General features: G+C 46.2%; 1 pseudogene; it reads right to left on the reverse strand.

Annotated features, from left to right (window-relative positions):
* Window positions 1–7385: 7385 nt before the first annotated feature.
* Window positions 7386–9037, reverse strand: LOC122112513 (annotated as a pseudogene).
* Between the last annotated feature and the right edge of the window lie 4639 nt (window positions 9038–13676).

The following is a 13676-nucleotide window of genomic DNA, read 5'->3' on the forward strand; positions in this document are numbered from 1 at the left end:
TTCACCTGCTTCAGTTTTCCAAGTGCTTAGATTACAGGAATATACTACTACACACTGCTAAACTTAGCTGTTACATAAGTAATGTGTTAAGGTACAACTTGTTTAAATGACATGAAACTGACTTGGAGATTTAGCTTTCCAACTGCATTAGGCTTAATATCAAAAGCCTGGGGCCAGGATGATGCTCAGTGACAAAGCATTTTCTAGCAAGAATAACATCATGGGTTTGATCTCCATGATCCCCCCGAGCGCCTCCCCCCAAAAAAAGTCTGCTTTCCTACTTTCAGGTGTTTTTTTTTTAGCTGTTATCAAACCTCAAAGAAAAAAAAAGATGGCTCAAGTCAAGACTCAATGTTTGCAGTAAAGTCAAAAGCTCATCAACTACACACACCTGATTGGCATAAACAGCGATGCCAGTGTTGTATTTTCTTTTTTTTTTTTTTTTTTTGGGTCCGGTCATGGGCCCTGAACTCTGGGCCTGGGCGCTGTCCCTCAGCTCTTCAGCTCAAGGCTAGCGCTCTACAACTTGAGCCACAGCACCACTTCCAGCTTTTTTCTTTTTGCTTATGTGGTGCTGAGGAATCGAACCCAGGGCCTCGAGCATGCAAGGCAAGCGCTCTACCACTGAGCCACCTTCCCAGCCCCTGTTGTATTTTCTTAAAAGACTGAACCATAAAAATTACTCATATACAGAAGTGCATTTTCATGTTTCATGTATTCCTTAGAAGGCAAATAACAATTTTTTTCTTCCAAGCATTTCTGGCCACTGAATTGATTTTTGTTAGTCCTTGTCAGCAGAGCTCTTTCCCACCTAAATGTGTCTGTATGTAATTGCCCATCAGAAAACAAGCCTTCACGCTCAGAGACACCAAAATAAACATTTTTCAAAGTCCATCTTGGTGTTCTACTTCACAATAGAGGAATAACACCAACTTCAGAACTCTGCATGCACCAAGAAAGATATTTACTGCTGAGTGCTGGTGGCTCTTTCCTGAAAGCATAGCTACTTACAAGGCTGAGATGTAAGGATCCTGCTACACAGACAAATCTAAGACTCTTATCTCAATTAACCAGCAAAAAGATGGAAGTGAAGGTGTGGTGCTTCAGTGATACAGCACGATCACTGAGTGAAAAAGTCAAGTCAAAGGCACAAGGTCCTGCGTTCAACCCCCAGTGCCAACACATATACACACACAAAAAGGTACTTATCTGGCACTAAGGGAAGTCCTGGGGGTTGGGGCAAGTCTCCACAGTTTGTTGCTATGAAAGACAAGTTGAGTCTTCAGCTGTAGGAAAAAAAAGGGACAAATCCCTGTCTCCCTTCCAAATGAAAACTCTGCTCTGCCCAATCACTATGAGGTTTACACTGCCTTCAAAAAGGATTCCTGGAAGCCCCAAAGCTATAGAAAGATAGCCAGCTAAATTCCCATGATGCCAGTGTCCTGGGTACTTTCCAAGGGCAGAGTGTTCCAGAAAAATGCAAATAGTTCAGGCTCTCCCAAAGAAATTCCAGGCAAATACTGAGCTGCTCTCTTAGAAAGTCTAAACAAAGGGGCTGGGAAGGTGGCTCAGTGGTAGAGTGCTTGCCTTGCATGCATGAGGCCCTCCCTGGGTTCGATTTCTCAGCACCACATAAGAAAAAAGAAAAAAGCCGGACTGTTCACAATAGCTAGGAAATGGAAACAACCCAGATGCCCCACCACAGATGAATGGATCCAAAAATTGTGGTATCTATACACAATGGAATATTATGCAGCCATTAGAAATGACAAAATAATGGCATTTGCAGGGAAATGGATGGAGCTAGAAGGAATCATGTTGAGCGAGGTAAGCCAAGAGCAAAGAGACAAACGGTACATGGTCTCCCTGATAAGTGGATGCTAAATCCAAAATGTTAGGTGATACGACAAAACTAACAGGACTTAAGAAACAAAGAACTCCCACTCATCTGGTCGAACCACTACTAAATATCCCCAGGCTGCTGATCACATGTATGGTGTATAACATGTGAACACCGTTATATGTTATAGACTGTGATAGACAATTTGCTCCAGGAAAGTTAGAATGAACTTGTGACTTTAAATGAGCATCATTATTCCACAATACTGTGAAGTTCGGGAAATTATGTAATCACTTAATCACAATCAAAAAAAAAAAAAAAAAAAGAACCTCAGGGAAGGTGGAGAGGGAAGGGATGGTAGGGTGAAAACAATGGAGGGGGTAACAATGTTCAATAGGAAGTGTACTCATTACCTCACTCATGTAACTGTAACCCTCTGTATAGTATCTTTACAATAAAAATTAAAAAAAAAAAAGAAAAAAAAGAAAAAAGCCAGAAGTGGCACTGTGGCTCAAGTGGTAGAGCGCTAGCCTTGAGCTGAAGAGCTGAGGGACAGCGCCCAGGCCCAGAGTTCAGGCCCCATGACCGGAACCAAAATAAAAGTCTAAACAAAAAAACTGTTGTTGAGGAGCCAAATGAAGTTAGATGCACAAGGACAGGAAAAACATGTGTGGCCTACCAAACATTCTTGGACCACTGAGTATTCTTTGCCCTTCATAGAAGATATTTTTGTGACATTGTTGTCTGCTAGCAACTTATAGGCCCCAGGCAACTCTGACTACATGAAGATGAAAATGCCTTCCCTTTCAGTATTCAATTAGTTGTCACTTAAACAAACAAAGTGGAAAAGGGGGCATATGCTCACCTGTAACTCTAGCACTAAGCAGCACTAGTTGGAGACCCAAGCCAGATGCCCATGGCTCATGGCTGTAATCCTAGCTACTCAGGAGGCTGAGATCTGAGAATCATGGTTCGAAGCCAGCCTGGGCAGAAAAGTCCCCATGAGATGAGAGCATCTCCAATTGACCACTCAAGAACCAGAAGTGGCACTGTGGCTCAAGTGGTAGAGTGCTAGACTTGAGCCAAAGACGCTACGGGACAGAGCCTAGGCTCTGAACTGGTCCCACAACCAACAGTCCCTTCCCCGCCCCACCCCGCCCCACCCCCCCCCAAAAGGAAGTTTGATACCAGCCTGGGCTATACAGCAAGACTCTAACCCTCCTCCACTCCCACCCCACTCCCTCAAAAAAGAAAACAAGCTTACAGTTACCCCTCCCACCATCTCCCAGCCAAAATTTGATACAAAGCTATGGTGTAAGACGAGGTATTTGTAATCCAACCTGGCCTGGAGAATAGCTGTTCAAAGTAAAGCCACGTAGAAAAATCTATAAGACTCCATCTCCAATTAACCAGAAAAAAAATCCATCTAGACTAGGTATGGCTCACCAGCAATAAAGTGCCAGCTGTGAGCTGGAAAACCACTGGAGAATGCAAAGTCTTGAGTTCAAGCCCCAGTATTGACTCGTGCCCACACATACACATACATATACACACACACACACACATACACACACGTAGGTAAAATATTTTGAAGTATTCACATCTAGTGTCTTTTTCCTTTTTTTTTTTTTTTTGGGGGGGGGGTCCTGTACTCTGGGCCTGGGCGCTGTCCCTCAGCTCTTCAGCTCAAGGCTAGCGCTCTACCACTGGAGCCACAGCACCACTTCCGGCTTTTTTTCTTTTTGTTTATGTGGTGCTGAGGAATCGAACCCAGGGCCTCAGGCATGCAAGGCAAGCGCTCTACCACTGAGCCACCTTCCCAGACCGTCTTTTTACTTTTAAATCAACCAGAACTCACTCTGTAGTCCTGGCTAGCCTCAAACACCATCCTCTGGCCTTACCTCCCTGAGTGTTGAGATTACAAGCATATACCAAAAGTTTCTAACAAAAACTTTTAGCCATAGGACATGTTCACAGCAACTCAGGTAACTTTCAACCTTTATTTACACTTTACAACCTTTATTCACACTTGCTTACCTGCATAACCCCCACCCCCATCCATCTTTAATTTTCTTCATTCTCTCTTCCCAAAATATTATATTGAATTTTTTACCTGACTATATAAATGATTGTCTTTAAGGCAATTTCTGGGACAAATTCTTAGTAGAAAAGATACCTCTGTCTTATAAAGGAATTTCTGCATGACTGTGTTAAGCCAAAAGTGATGGTGTACCAAAAAAAAAAATGAACCCAGTATGGCTACTCATCTGCAGATTAAAAGCCCAATATCATGGAATTTGTAAACATAAAATGCACTGCAGTGACCAAATTAAGGCAACTTTATTCCAAATTAAAGAACACCTGCACTACCTCATAATAAAACAGTCTAAAATCTTAACTGTTATAATCAAGGCAATCTTTTTGACTAAGTGGTCCAAATTCAAATGATACCAAAACAAAAAGCAAGCATCGACTCCAATCTGCCATTTAATTTTTTTTAAAAATTGGAGTGCACAATACTACTTCTCAAGTTTTAGAAAGCTTTCCATGTGACAAAACAAGTCATGGAAATCTAACACTGAGTTAGATTTAAAACATTCCGAGTTTTCCAGGTCTGAGGTTCCACTTTGTGTGTAACTTATAATTCTACCAATATTAAAACAAGTGCAAACACAGGCCTACAAACATGAATTGTACAAGACACATCCCTCATTGCTTAACTATGTAAGGAATTACATTAAAAGAGTTTTTAGACACTGCTTTCCAACTACTCCATCCTATGCAAATGACTCCCAAATAAACACTCAGGCAGTCCTCGGGAAGTTGAGCACAAAAAAGTGTGTTTAATTGTAAAGATTCAGTCTAATTCCCTGTACTAAATCACAGGTAATAGTCTGTTCCAAAGCAGCCTTCCTCCTCCCCCATCCTCAATCCTTAAAGCAGTTAAGTTTGGATTGGATTTTAGAACTTGATTTTTTTTTGTTAAAAGTCACCGTAAAAAATTATCCCATTTATTGGGATTGCTGAAATTGTAGAGCTTCTGCATGGCAAAGGACATAGCTAGCAAGATCAATAGAAAGCCCATGGATTGGGAGAAGATCTTCACTAGCCATACAACAGACAAGGGTCTCATATCTAAAATATTCTTGGAAATCAAAAAATTAAATCCCCCAACAACAAATCCTCAAAGAAACAACAGCCCAATAAATAAGTGGGCTAAAGACTTAAAGAGAAACTTCTCTGAAGAGGAAAGAAGGATGGCCAATAGACACATGAAGAAATGCTCAACCTACCTACCCATAAAAGAAATGCAAATCAAAACAACATTGAGATACCACCTCACCCCAGTTAGAATGGCTAAAATCAAGAACTCTAATAACAACAGATGCTGGAGGGGATGTGGACACAAGGGAAACTTACTGCATTGTTGGTGGGAGTGTAAACTTGTTCAACCACTTTGGAAAGCAGTATGGAGGTTCCTCAAAAGACTCCACATAGAGCTCCCCTATGACCCAGCAATCCCACTTTTGGGCATTTACCCAAATGTTTACAAACAAGACCACACTAAAGCTACCAGCACGACTATGTTTATTGCAGCACTATTTACTATAGCTAAGATATGGAACCAACCCAGATGTCCCTCCATAGATGAATGGATCAAGAAAATGTGGTATATATACACAATGGAATTCTATGCCTCCATCAGAAAGAATGACATTGCCCCATTTGTTAGGAAATGGAAAGACTTGGAAAAAATTATATTAAGTGAAGTAAGCCAGGCTCAAAGAAACATAGGTCCCATGGTTTCCCTTATTTGCAATATCTAATATATGTCTGAGTCAAGCAGAAAAGGTCACATAAGTTGATGTTAGGGAAATGAACCCTAAGATATGTATTCAAATGTTTTTTCCTTTCATGTGATTGTTTCTAACACATTTATAAGATTATTTCTTTGTTGCTTTGTATGTCCCTCCCCCACAGTATAACCCCTGCTTTCACTGTATTTGATGTCGGTATAATTTGTGGAGGGGAAGGGGAAAAACAAGTCGTTTAAATAGGGATACAGGCCGATCCATTGCAACAATGAGATGTACAAATCCTTATGTCGAAAACGAACTTTACAACTTTGGTGCTGGGGTGGGGGGAGCGGGGAGGATTTGGTGGGGGCATGGGGAGGATGGGAAGAGATGGGAAGGGGAAACAAAGGAGGAGGCTACAATGCTTGATAAGAAATATACTCAATATTTTGCCCATGTAATTGTAACCCCTCTGTACAGTATTTTCACAATAAAAAGAAAGAAAATGAAATTTACAACTTTCATGGGGGGGCAGGGAGGATTGGGGGGGGGCAGGGGGAGGATGGGAAGGGATGGGAAGGGGAAACAAAGGAGGAGGCTACAATGCTTGATAAGAAATGTACTCATTATCTTGCTCATGTAATTGTAACTCCTCTGTACAGTATTTTCACAATAAAAAAAAGATACATCAAAAAATTATCCCATTTATGCATGTTCTAGGTAGAGGGAACCCATATGAGCTGAGAGTGAAACTTGGTTTTAACAAGTAACTCATTTTTATGAAAGCTCTAACCAGAAGACTGACTAGTTATGAGTTAGAATGGTTCAGGCTGTTTCTTCTTAAAATATCCTTTTAGGGGCTAGGAAGGTAGCTCAGTGGTAGAGTCCTTGCCTTGCATGTCTGAGGCCCTAGGTTCAATTCCTCAGCACCACATAAGCAGAAGAAGCCAGAAGTGGCACTGTTGCTCAAGTGGTAGAGCGCTAGCTCTGAGCTGAAGAGCTGAGGGATAGCAGGCACAGAGTTTGGCCCCATGATCAAAAAAGAAAAAAAATTATCCTTTTAGTCAAACTGAAAACTTACTTGCTGTTTTGTAATTCGAACCAACTGACTTTCATTACACCAGAAACACCAACTCATTTAACAAAGGCAGTCCCTTCCCTCCCAAAGCCTTACTAAGGAAGGAAGGGCTTCAGGGCTTTGGGGAGCTTAGGCAGGTCCTCTAATTCCTGACACAGTCCTAACTTAATTCAGAGCACACAGGGCTCTCTTAAGCAAAGTCTTAAATACAATTATATTTTCATTTCTTAAAAAGAATCAGTGGCCGGGCGCCAGTGGCTCACACCTGTAATCCTAACTACTCAGGAGGTTGAGATCTGAGGATGGCAGTTCAAAGCCAGCCGGGACAGGAAAGTCCATGAGACTCTAATCGCCAATAAACCACTAGAAAACCGGGAGTGGATCTGTGGTTCAAGTGATAGAGCACTAGCTTTGAGCTGAAGACCTGAGGGACAGTGCCCAGGCCGGCCCAGAGTTCAAGCCCCACGACCGACCATTAAAAAAAAAATCAAGCAGATCAAGGACCTAATGATAGGATATAACCTTAAAGACTTTTTTTTTACAAAATTCTTGAAAAGAAAAAGAAAGCATATTCCCAGTTTAAGAAAAATACCTTGACAATGCCATTTGAGAAGCAAAACTACAAATAACCCCCAAACATTACCTTTACCTTTAAAGTAAGGCACAGTCCAGCATGCTAAAGGAGGTTCATTTCCAAGGACTTGGAAGAATGGTCGCCCAGATGGACCAGGCACCGGCGTTGGGCAGGCATTGGCCATCCTTTCAGCACGGGTCTCAGAAGCTCACCTTGAGTTTGGCACACCTGGCCACTTGGGGGTGGGAAACAAACCAAAGCAAAATGTGCATCATCCTCCAGAACCTGCATGGCTGGCCCAGACCGTCCCCCCAGCCGTCACGTGACGCCGCCGGCCTGTCCCTCCACCTGTGGGGCTCATGCTGCAGGTGGAGGGTCTTCGAGGCCCTTCATTAAGCCCTTGTGGACCTGGCGCGGCAGAAAGGGCTCCATGTCTCAGGCTAGGGAGGAACGCACCATCGGTGGTCCGGGAGGGAAAGGGCACCCTCTCCGAATGAACCCCTCTATTTTTTTTTAACCTGGCAAACTTTGCTGTCCTCGCTGATGTCCCCTAACTTTGTTGGGGGACGGTCTGGGCCAAAAGAAAAAAGCCCTTTTCCCAGTCCCACTTTAACTCCTCTGCGCGCGCGCGTACACACACACACACACACACACACCCGTAGTCCAGTGTCCCGCCTAATCCGGGCACGTCCCGCACTCCGGCCACTTCACGCGCTGTCCCCGCAGACGCTGGTCCCTGGCCTTGCACGGCCAGGCGGGACACACCTGCACAGCCGCCCCTCGCCCGCCCCACCGCGCGCCCCCGGGGACACTCACCTTCCAGCCCGCCGAACTGTTGCTGTCGCCCTTATCCTTTGAAGAGGGCACGCTCTTGACCATCCACTCGCAGAGGTGAGTCTCTTCTCGGCCGAGCTCTCGATGGCCACAGGTTCCCCCAACTGCTCTTGCGCGGCTGTCCCGCGAGTGGCCCGGCGGCGGGTGGCACGGGCGGGTGCTGAGGCAGCGGCCCGGGCGGTGGGGGCTGTGGCGGCGCCGAGTGCAGGCAGCCCGCCTCCGGTCCCCGGAAGTCCCCTCACAAGCCCCGGAGGGAGACAGCGGCGGCCGCCACGGAGCCGGGCGCCTGCGGGAAGTCCTCGCTCTCCTCCAGCAAGCTCAGGTTGCTCATGAAGTCGGGGCCGACAGCGGCCGCGGAAGCCGACGGCAAGCCCGCTGGGGCGTCGGGGTTGGCGGCCGCCCCGCCCGACGGCGCCGGCCTGGAGGTGGCCGAGTTGGACTGGCTAAACTCCGGCCTGGGCAGCGGCCAGGTGCACGAGCGCGGCCGGGACAGCGGCTCGAAGTCCGGGTCGATCTCCACCACCTGGGGCGCTTCGGCCATGGTGACCCCCGCCCCTCCCCCCAGCCGCCGGAGAGCCAAGACGGGGGAGCAGCAGCCCGAAAAGAGATGGGTGGAGGGGAAGGGGTGGCTGAGGCGGTCCGAGATTTGGAGGGGAGCCGAGACGGGTGCCGCGAGCGGACGCAGGTCAGCAGCAGCAGGCTCGGCGGAGTGGAAGGACGAGCCCAGAACTTAACTTCGCGGCTCCATCAACATCCACGAACCTCCGGGTTCGCTGCGCCGACTGGACGGCAGGCCCGAGCCGCGGAGCCCGGCAGCGCGGGCGCGGCGTTCGGGCTGACAGGAACCTGCGGGTAGAAGGACGGACGGATGGCGCCGGCCGCTCAGGGCTCAGCGGCCGCGCGATCGCAGCGCAGCCGCCTGTTGAATGTGGCGGCGGCAGCGGCTGCAACAACTACGCGGCCGCCCGATTTACGGGATCTGCTGCCCCCCTGTTCCCCCCACACACACACACCCGCGGCGACTCGCGCGCGCCGGCCTGCCCCGGACTGACATTGACGTTGACCAATAGGCGCTCGGTACCGCTGCCCATATAGCCAATAAGCGCTGACCTGGGCGGGGGGCTGGTTTTCCTCCGGGAGGCGGCAGTAACTTGGTGGGGGGGGAGTAGTGGGGTGTTTTTCTCTTTTTTTTTTTTGTCTCTTCTGCACGCACACTTTTTTTTTTTCTGATCGCTTATTCTTTTCTGGTGATTCTCGAGTGTTTCTGTGAGTCTCTCGCCCTCTCAGTGTTTTGATTGCTAGGAGGCAAACCAGCGTGGAGGAGGCGGCGGCCACACTTTTGTTTACTACAGAGGAGCAAAGCCCGAATACTGGCCGAGACCGAGGGGAACGGAACGCGAATGTGCCGCCGGCTTTGCCCCGAGCCTGGACGGGGCGGGAGGAGCCGCGCGCCGTGCGCTCCCGGGGCGCGGTGTGAGCCTCGCCGAATTCCACTCGGTCGCCCCTCTTGGTGCCTCCCACGCTGTCTTTGCTGTCTTTGTGGAGAAGTCTGTGGGTTTGTTTGTGCAGCGTGTTTTCCTCCCGCGGAGGTCGGTCCAGCCCGAGGGGCTGCGGTCAAGTCCGCGGGAGGGGGCGCCTTCCCCGCCCCCGCGACGGAGCCCCGCGGCGCGCACCCCCGCGCAGAGCCTCCGGCACTCCGTGTGGTCGAGGGCTGATTGCCCGGACCCCCCACCGCAGTCCAAGCCCACCACCTGCCAGGTGCTGCTCCCCCGCCAGGAAGCCGGGAGAAGGCGCTCGGCCCGGGGAGAAGATCCTCCTCTCGCACCGACACGTGCAGATCTGTTTGCCAAGAACAGGAACGAGGAGGGTGGGAGTCAGTGACACCACCTTGTTATTCTATTACCCCTAACTAAGCTGAACGGGTTGCTTGTCGTTTCTTTTAATTTTGATTGAAAGTGATGAGGTGTTGAGTTAAAAAAACAAAAACGCCAAAGGAGATGAGATGTCGTCATGGGGCACAGTTCTGTTCCACGCCCAGGTGTCTTTAGGCTGCTGGCTACATACATCAGCCCACCCCCACCCCACCTGGGCTCTCTGTGCAGAACGTCCTGTACACGATCTATGGGGCCAAAGGTAGGGTGACAATGTCCCTTGTGTCTCCTGGAGAAGAAAAACTTTACAGGTTTTGTTTTGCGTTTGGAGGGGGAAATGTGGGGGACACGGTCTCCTATACAGACAGTAGCGTTTAAAAAACTATCCTGACCGGCAGGGAAGGTGGCTCAATGGTAAGATTGCTTGCCTTGCATGCATGAAGCCCTGGGTTCGATTCCTCAGCACCCCATAAGCAGAAAACGTCGGAAGTCGCACTGTGGCTGAAGTCGCTATCCTTGAGCTGAAGAGCTGAGGAACAGCACCCAGGACCAGAGTCCAGGCCCACAACCGACAAATATATACATATGTGTATATATATATATATATATATATGTATGTATATATGTATGTATATATCCTGACCAAAAGGATAGCAGTCCATTTTTTTTAATCCCCTTTCTTTCTGACAAGTCTTCAAGTTTAAAAATAGCTTAACAGCTGGCCATCAAATGGTTTCCACCTATAATCCTAGCTACTCAGAGGCTGAGACCTGAGGATCAGGCTTGAAACTACAGCCGGCACAATAAAGTCAAGTCCGTGAATCTGATCTCCAATTAACCATTAAAAATCTGCAAGTGCAGCTGTGGTTTAAATGGTAGAGTGATTTTCACAATAAAATAAAGAAAAAAGAAAAAAAAATAAATAAATGGTAGAGTGCCAGCCTTGAGAAAAAAGCTAGGGGTCAGCGCCCCTAGTGTTCTGGATAAAACTGTGCATCTCTTCGGATTGTTTTATGCCTTTTCTTTCCCTAAATGGAAGTTTTCAGTCAATCTGATAAAATTCAGCCTTTTGCTTGTTTTTGTGCCAGCTGTGGGGTTTGAATAAGGAATTGGGCACTGTTTCTGAGCTTTTTTGCTCAGAGTTTGCTCTACCACTTGAGCCACAGCTCCACTTGTGGCTTTTTTTGGGGGGGAGGGGGGCAGTGATTAGTTGGAGATAAGAGTTTCATGGACTTTCTAGGCTGGCTTCAAATGGTGGTCCTCAAAGCTCAGCCTTCTGAGTAGCTAGAATTACAGGCATGAGCCACAGGCCCCCAACTGAAATTCAACCAAGTTTAAACCCTATATCCTGGGCTGGGAATGTGGCTTAGTGATAGAGTGCTTGTCTAGTATATATGAAGCCCTAGATTCGAAATCTCAGAACCACAGAAAAGGCCGGAAATGGTGCTGTGGCTTAAGCGGTTGAATGTTAGCCCTGTGCAAAAGAAACTGAGTTCAAGCCCAGAACTGGTAAATAAGTAAATAAGTCCAATCCAATAGTTCCCAAGCCATAAACTGTATCCAGAGTAGAATTACATTTTCCCTAATATTGAAGTTTCATAGCATTGCTATGAAATTAGTGGATAGTATCTGAAACTGAATCCTGAGTGTCACAAATTTGTACCTTGAATTTATGTTTGAAACACAATGTATTTTTACTCTTTTATTTCTGTTTCTTGTCATATTAAAGCTTGCTACGCCTACTCCGGTGGAGTCTGCTTAGCATGGGAAACCCGCTTTCAGATCTGAGAATGGGGCTTCAAAGAGGCCTACCTCCTGGAAAAGGCTGGCAAGCCCCTGGGAAAGATGTGTTGCTGTTTTTCTTTTCTTCGCTGTATAGAAGCACCTATTAATCTTTTACTGTTCCTGCTGCTTATTGTACTTACTCATGCTCAACGTTCCCTTATTCAAGGCTCTTTCTTGGAAGTGTTGATGACTCCAACATCTAATGAGTGTCTTGAGAATATGACTAACTCACCAGAGTTAAGTGCTACCCTGAAAGCCCCTCTTATGGAGGGTAGTAGACAAGTCATAAGTAAATATAAAAGTATTGGGGGTTTCATGACGTCACTTCAGCAGAAGGAATTGTTTGTAAGAGATTTACAAGAAGCTGTAGGCAGGGCTAGAGCAGAAAGAGTGTATGGCTACTGGAGACTTTCCTTTAATCCTGAAGCATATACAATAGACTCATATAGATATCCTGTAGATAAGAAAGATGTAGAGGGATATTTAGACCAAAAGCTAAATAAGATTCCTAAAAGGTTGATAGATGAAAGGTGGCAATGGCTTATCAGAGGAAAATGGTGGGATCCTCCATTATCTAGAGGACCCCAAAGACTTCCCCCAGATCCATAGCCTTTTACAGGTGTGTATGATAAGGATGGCAATCGTTGGGAAAACTACTTAGGAGAAAGAACTTCCTATTACTCTCTTTCTTGCTAGATCTAGGCCACCTTGGTGCTTACTATCAAAGAAGGAACAAGAAAGATCTTATGAGACAGTTAAGGCCTCTATGGAGAAGAGTAAACGATTATGTGAAAGGGTTACAGAAAAGACACTATAAGCTTAAATTTGATATATGGCCAGATTTAACTAAGTATACTGAATATCATGATTTTTGGCCACAAATTGGGGACCCTCTAACAATGGCAAAGAAGCACAATTGCTTAGAAAAGATTTGAAACATATAAAGTATAAAACTAAACAAAAGTAACAATGAAGTACTAGAGTTCATGCCTTTCTGTTCAGCACCTTGCCCATATGCTCTGGTTAATGGTTAATAGGTGATAAACATCGAAACCAATTGTATTTCTTAAAAATAGAGGTAAAGCCTGGAACAAGTGCCTATCATCATAGCTTGTCATCCAAAAAACAAGATCAGGTGGCCAGCCTGTGACCACCCAAGAACGAAGCCTTGCAGCAAGATTGTGTAACCTTTTGCCCTTTCTCATGGAGACTTTTTCTATAAAAGCTTGTTATCCTCTGCATTAAATCGCACTCAGCATCCACTCCTCTTGTGTGTGAGTTGTCTGTTTGCCATCTCCCCACCTATTCCAGTTCCTCCACTAGGTGTCCTCCGTCGTCCTGACAGAGCCGGTCCGCGGCAAAGCGGCAAAAGCTCTTACCATGCTTCCCCAAAAAGGGAGACATATGTATTAAATAAGAAAATGCTGCCATCTAGAACACAGATGGTAATGAATTGTTTGGAAGAGAAGATTAAGGCGTTTTACTGATTTACTTGGAAAACTAATCTGATGAATGTTAAAGTTATATACATATAGTATATATATAAAGTTAAAAAATATTGCTGTTTTACAATATTTCTTTCTTTTGTTTTTTTGCCAGTACTGGACCTTGAACTCAGGGCCTGAGCACTGTGCCTCAGCTTTTTCACTCAAGACTGGTGCTCTAACCACTTAAGCACCGATCTACTTCTGGCTTTTTGGTGGTTAATTAGATATAAGATTCTCACAGACTTTCTTGCCTGGGCTGGCTTCAAACCATGATCCTCAAATCTCAGCCTTCTGTGTAGGTAGGATTACAGGCTTCATCACCAATGCATACCTTTCCTTTTTCTTTTTTTTCCTCTCACCCCCGCCCCCAATCTAACCACCCTATTTCTATCTCATTAGAGCATAGAAAG

This window comes from Dipodomys spectabilis, unplaced genomic scaffold, assembly GCF_019054845.1.
Source record: "Dipodomys spectabilis isolate Male_0828 unplaced genomic scaffold, ASM1905484v1 ptg000095l, whole genome shotgun sequence".
Taxonomy (NCBI): Eukaryota; Metazoa; Chordata; class Mammalia; order Rodentia; family Heteromyidae; genus Dipodomys; species Dipodomys spectabilis.